The 6,156-nt window shown below is 39.3% G+C and overlaps 1 long non-coding RNA gene across 2 annotated transcripts; it reads right to left on the bottom strand.

Moving 5' to 3' along the window:
• Positions 1 to 3,235: 3,235 nt before the first annotated feature.
• On the bottom strand, positions 3,236 to 5,802 carry LOC131692988 (uncharacterized). Of its 2 annotated transcripts, none has more exons than XR_009306125.1 (6): positions 5,009 to 5,802; positions 4,821 to 4,946; positions 4,583 to 4,747; positions 3,913 to 4,526; positions 3,603 to 3,849; positions 3,236 to 3,531 (listed from the first exon to the last, which is right to left on the bottom strand). It is a non-coding gene; the product is annotated as an uncharacterized LOC131692988 (long non-coding RNA). The 2 variants fall into 2 exon arrangements; XR_009306126.1 differs by having other exon boundaries at positions 3,913 to 4,520.
• Positions 5,803 to 6,156: the final 354 nt, after the last annotated feature.

The raw sequence follows: 6,156 nt of genomic DNA, 5'->3' as shown, positions 1-6,156 counted from the left end.
GCAAAATCTGCAGATTTACTAATATATGTGCAGATCTGGCATCCTTTTAGTATTCCCCACAGGAAATTCATCCAAATGGTGTAAAAATACGGGGAAACAAGGCAAGATAGATATTCAGAATATGGGGTTAAATGAGCAGCTTGCACTATTTTTGATTTTTTCAATAGTTAGAGGTACCAAATCATCGCGGCAATCGGCAGTAACGAATTGGGGATAAAAAAGGAAGCATCCTATCATATAAAATTTTTTGACGAGAAAGGTCTATTGTTCTTTTAAATCACTTGGGGCGAACAGAATGATTTTATCGATAACGCTGATCGATCTGCTTTCTTCGGCAGACTTGCCAAAATCGCATTTGTTCGACTGTTCTTGGCAACAATACATAAATTTTACCAGAGTCTCGTCCGGATTCGGTTTTAATATCCAGAATAAGTTGCGCTCAAATGTTTCGTGTCGTTTGGGCGCAAAGTAAGCGTCCAGTTTGTCAATAGCTACTGCAAAAGAATCAATTCCTTTTTCAACGTCATCTTGCACGTCTGCTCCAGGAATGGATGCAAACACTTCTTGGAGATCCGGCCCACCTTTAGCAAGGAAAATGTTTCGAATGCGTGTTTTATCAGTTTCTCCAGTGGCAGCTACAATGAATTCAAAATTGCGCTTGTATTTGACCCACTCGCTGCGCACTATATTCCTCGATAGAGCTTTGAATTTAAATTGTGGAATATCCCACTTCTCCATAGCAACGATTTTGAAAAGCTAAAATTAAAACTGTTATTTCTCTGCACATTTCTTACTGTTACAGTGAACCTTACCAACAATCTAATGATACTAATCTGTGTATTGTTCGCTATAGGGTTGCTACCGCTTTGATGCCGCTCTGAGAGCCGCTACCTTCGAGTAGCCTTCGGTTGCGCTCTAGCGTCGCTTTCGTGGCCTTTTTAATCGCTGTTTAACAGCCGCTACACACGGTAGCCTTCTCACGCTGACTTTCGATTTTCGCTGTTTTGTTACAGCCGCTACCCTTTGGTAGCCTTCTATTATCACTGTTGTCAACAGCTGCAATCCGCTTACAGTTTTTTTTTCCAAAATTAGAACCACTGACAAACATCTGCTGTTCTGTAGCAATCCTAAAGTGCAAAAGGACAAAATTTCAACATAACCTCAATTTTCTCTTTTGCTGAGGAACATTCTATTTTTTTCAAAGTCACTATTCCTATAAATTATAACATCATTACCTTTCTTTCTCCTATTTTCCAGTTCTCCTCGGTCGCCAATTTGGTATCTTACTATTAATTAAAGTACAATATATTTATTATTTCTTCGTGTACGATGCAAAACGTGTCTTTTCTATTCTCTGCCTCCTCTTGTCTATCCCCTGACACTTCCTACTCAGGGCCGTACTTCCCGCTGTACAGATACGTACTTCCCAGGGCAGTACCCAGGTACCACACTAGACAAAAAATCAAGGAAACTTATTGTTCGTAAACATTTTCAAGCAAGAATACGATAACAATACTTTCCTTTCCTCGATGTTCACTTCTTTGTGGCTCGGAGTGACAGTTTTGTTCTGGCTGGCTATGACGTTCACATTTATTGAGTCTGTTTCTCCCTCCCAGCCCAAGACTATTTGGCGAATTCATCTCTCCCTGTTTCACTGCACTGCTGAGCAAGAGGAAGGATCAGCCATAAACACTGCTATCGCGCAAGGGAACAATATATTTATTGCTTGTGGCACTAAAAACTGGATTCTAACCGCACTGCGCACTTACCATTCTTCCATTAAATTCTTCTCATAGACCGGTTAGTTCGACTGGTCTGTCTATGAAAGTACCATCTCTATCACTTGAAATACATGTTTTTAACAGCTCGCAGTTTTGAGATCACTCGCACTTTAAAAGTGCGGAGTCCAGGTTGGTGGGAAGTGCGCAATACCAGAATGAATGAGTATGCACTTAAATCAGTTTACCTAGCTATGTTGCATAACTAGTTGCAAAACGTAAATACTAGAAATGACTGAGTTCGCAATTAATATTTCGACTTCGCATAACTGTTTCTTTTATTGAAATATATGGTTCATTTTTCATGATTTGCGCTACATCTATGAACCACCCCAACACTTGACAAAAGTGAAGTCAACGCTTTTTCTTGAAAAGGGCGATACTAGCAGTGATACCATTCAAAGAAAATCAACAGTGAATATTTCCAGACTTGGTTTTATTTCATATTTAAGAACTATTGTGTTTTTACATCCTAGATTACATGATTCAGTGATTGAAACCCAAAACTTCATAAAGTATTTGAAATTATTAAATTAAAATTTGTTTTTGCTATTGAAATTGACAAAATGATAGTATCGCCCCTTTGGCGATTGTTTACTTTTTCGGTCCCACCTATTAGCATTGAAGTATCGCCCTTACGTTTTTTTACAATAACTACCGTTTTACACCGCCGATTTCGTCCGGGTTTTTCAATAGCGATCATTGTTACTATTTACAGCTGGTATCAGCTTAATAATCCTAAAAAAATACGAAAATAACAGTTTCGCCTCTAAACTGCTAGCAAAAAAAGTATCGCCCTGTTTATTTGCATGGAGCGTGGAGGGCGAAACTTTAAATAAACAAACAAAAATACAGTTTCGCCCGTTGTATTTTTTGCTGTAGTTTAAGAAAGCAATATCGTAGAATCAAAATTTTTAGGTTAATTTGTTGCGTTTCAAAGCCCTCATTCGCATGTATGAAAAAAGCCCTATGTTTACATTTGTAAGTATCGCCCTTTTCACAAAAAAGCGTTGAAGTGATATTTACGTACACGGTAAAAAAGCTTTACCCATTTTATGTATAGACTTTTCTACTGTTCATGTACGTACACGTCACATGACACAAATACTACATCACCAGCTGGTGGAAAATAATAAACAAAGCCGGCAAAAGCAAATGTGATTATTTTCAACCAAGAACCTGCGTTAGTGTTTGTGAGATGGGCCGACAAGAACTCAATTGACCTTTCACTCTTAGAAAAAAGTAAGCTTTTATGCTTAAAATTTAATCATTTTCCGGTTTGACTTATTTAGTTTAGAAATGATTAAATCCAGTTTAGTCATGGTGCAAACTTCTCTCGATTTAGTTTGCCAATGATTACTTTTTCTGAAGCAACCGGGGACCGGCCTGAAAATGAAACCATAACAAAGAAAAACTTTCAAAACATAAAAAAGAAGAAAACAATAACATAACCTTCTTCGAATCATTTATTAGATTCATATAAAATATTTGAGCGTTTTAACATCGGTTTCGGAAATTAACCGTTACGAAGGCGGCTGCGAGACGGAATCTCGGGTGGCTGTTGTATCGATTTGGTGCCGGTTGCACCACGGGTGTGATTCGGCTGATTTGCTTGTCCTCTACACCGCCTGTTACTGCTAAATTAGGCGCGGTGGTAAATTCGCATGTTCATGGACATTCCGACCAGGGCAGGCATGTTGTTAGTTGCTGCTTGGGCTCGCTCCCAAGAACTGAACATAACCAAGAGGGGCTTCTGCGCGAAAGGATTAACAAAATTAGAACTAATCATCCAATCGAAAGTGCTATGGTGACCTTTAAACTAACCTGAATTGCCGAAAAAGCTTCCGAAGATTTCATAAAGCGCGAACTAAAATTCAAAATGATGTCGATTTGTCTGTTTTATGAAAAAATGGCTTTTTATCAACGCGTTTCTCCATGTCATGGAAACTAAAACCTTTCGGGCTCGCTGTGGTTCTTGTTAAGTGAGAATGTTAACCAACTAGCAATGAGAGGTCTCCACTACTGGGTCCAATTCATATCATTGATGAATTTCTGTGATGCACACGATTGTCTGCTTGTGAGGGGTAAAATAATTAGAATCCATGTCCAAAATCTATATAGGACATGTATTTACCTGGACTTAAAAACACCAACGAAATCTACTTTGGCAGGGATGAACCTCAAGCTAAGAACGAGTAGCACGATCTATTCGCGTGGTTCATCGCCCTGCAGGATAACTTCGTTGTGCTTCGTCCAGACCAGGGGATTTACGGGATCAGGTTGTGCTATCGCGGCCGTTGCAAAACCACTTCTTGTGCATGTTGCAAATCGGAGGAAAGTCCAGATGCATCGTCTTCGGCCTCCATGAACTGCAACTGATCATACTAGCTCTGTCGGCAAACTTCACACATCCGAGCATAATCGACGTTCAAATCCGTTGAACTGAAAATTAGACTTGAAACGAATAGCTGTAAAGGAATCAACGGCATGTTCCTCCGTTGACGAACCATTAGGTTCAATTTGAAGTTTCAAAGTTGTCCGAATAACAATAACTCGTTCGCTACATAATGCAATCCATGATTCTCTCCGTCAGGGCTAGAGCATTCTGTTCCAGTTGACAGTTTTCCTTACAAGATTCCTTATATTATGGCACATAAGAGCTGCGTCAAGACGTCTCAGATCATATTCGTCATAATATCCGAAACTACACGAGTGCGTCACTTAGTCTCGAACTAGATGATGCTGTAACTTAATGAGTTATAATATTAGTGCTTTCAACACTCCTGGAAATTATGATGCAGTACCACTATCGGACGTTGTGCCTCATATTGATGCTCTTATGACCCCTCCTTTTCACGTGGAGCAGTGCGTACTCGTTATCCAATGCAGCGAACAGATACAAATTGGCAGTCATTGTCGAGGCACGACACCCTGACGCTAATCTCTATCGTATCCAGGGGTACGAGGATCTAGTGGGATGGAAATATTAGATTAGTACTCGATTATCAAATTATACGAAAACTGAAAGAAAGTAAATCTAACCTTTATGGGTATTGTGTCCTAGGTTTGCAACATTGACAGGCGCCAAGAAAGAGGCTGTGCTAGAGCGGGCTGTAACAAGTTGATTTACTGTGACCCGCTGAATTCTTTATTGTCTTCTGGTGACACCTGAAGCAAAAAAATATTGTTATATGTATCTATGTAACTATATCAAAACATTTTTTGAGAACCTGCCTGGTTCAGTGACGACGGCTGAAGTAATGCAAATATTGATGGACGCCTCGTTTCTTCCACTGGGTTGGGTAGGCAATACACTTGGTGAAATAGCGTTCAATAGAAGCAATGGAATTGCATGTCATGGTCACAGGAGGAGATACATGGAGTCCTCGCTTGCAGATTGTTGAAAAATGAGTTTTGCCGCAAATCATAACTGCATGATTCGGCCTGTTCCATGGTAGGTATATATCAAAAATAGTTACGTCAGATTTTTTTTCCAAACGGAAAATAAAAATGTGTGATAACTGATTGTGAATCAATATATGTACATAGATATTATTTCTATTGGACTTTGCACCATCGCCTATTATCTTTGAGATTTTTTGCGATCTACCTTAAGTATGAGATATTGAAACTAAATAAAACTAAAATGAAGATAACCAATAAATTGATATATGAAGATTTTACGGTTCGAAGATGTCATACGGCACACACATTTATTTCTGCAAAGCAATATTACCAATTCGCATCGCGTTGAAAGATATTCGGTAGTATATAGACATGGGATTGTAGAAATTACTGCTATTAGCATTTGCATTATTTAATGATAATTGGCAAACTTTTCAAAAAAATTTCACGGTTTCTTACAAAACAGGGGTGCTCAACTCAGTTTACAAGGCGATATTATCGTTACAGTTAAAAACTGGAAATTCCAACCAACGACAATCGTCACGTCGGAAGTAGTGCGCATTTTATAGTGCATCATTATACGAATTGTGCGCGCTACTTCCGACGCGATTCTCTTGCTTAGATCACTAGAAAATGTGAGCGGGTCATTTGGCATAATGGACGTTTAGCATAATTATGAGAAGAGATTACACTGCAGATCGTGGGTCTGCGTTCAATCTGTGTCGAGGTCTAGATTTTCTAAGGTGAAAAATCTGTGGATGCGTCTTCTTTCGAAAGAGAAGTAAAGCTGTTGGTCCCGGTGCATGTCATTTGGCATAACGGACATTCGACATAATTTTCCGAAGTGAGCATTTTTATCTTTAAAGAACTCCACTACCTGCCTGCTCCCGCCCTACACAAACGTTCATGTTCATAAAAATTCCCGTCTTCAGAAATTTCTTCCCGTACTTTTCCAGTAGTGCACGGTGAGTGG

The sequence above is a fragment of the Topomyia yanbarensis genome, chromosome 3 (assembly GCF_030247195.1).
Source record: "Topomyia yanbarensis strain Yona2022 chromosome 3, ASM3024719v1, whole genome shotgun sequence".
NCBI lineage: Eukaryota > Metazoa > Arthropoda > Insecta > Diptera > Culicidae > Topomyia > Topomyia yanbarensis.
The sequence above is the reverse complement of the archived record's forward strand: the minus strand, read 5'-3'. Positions and strand labels throughout refer to the sequence as shown.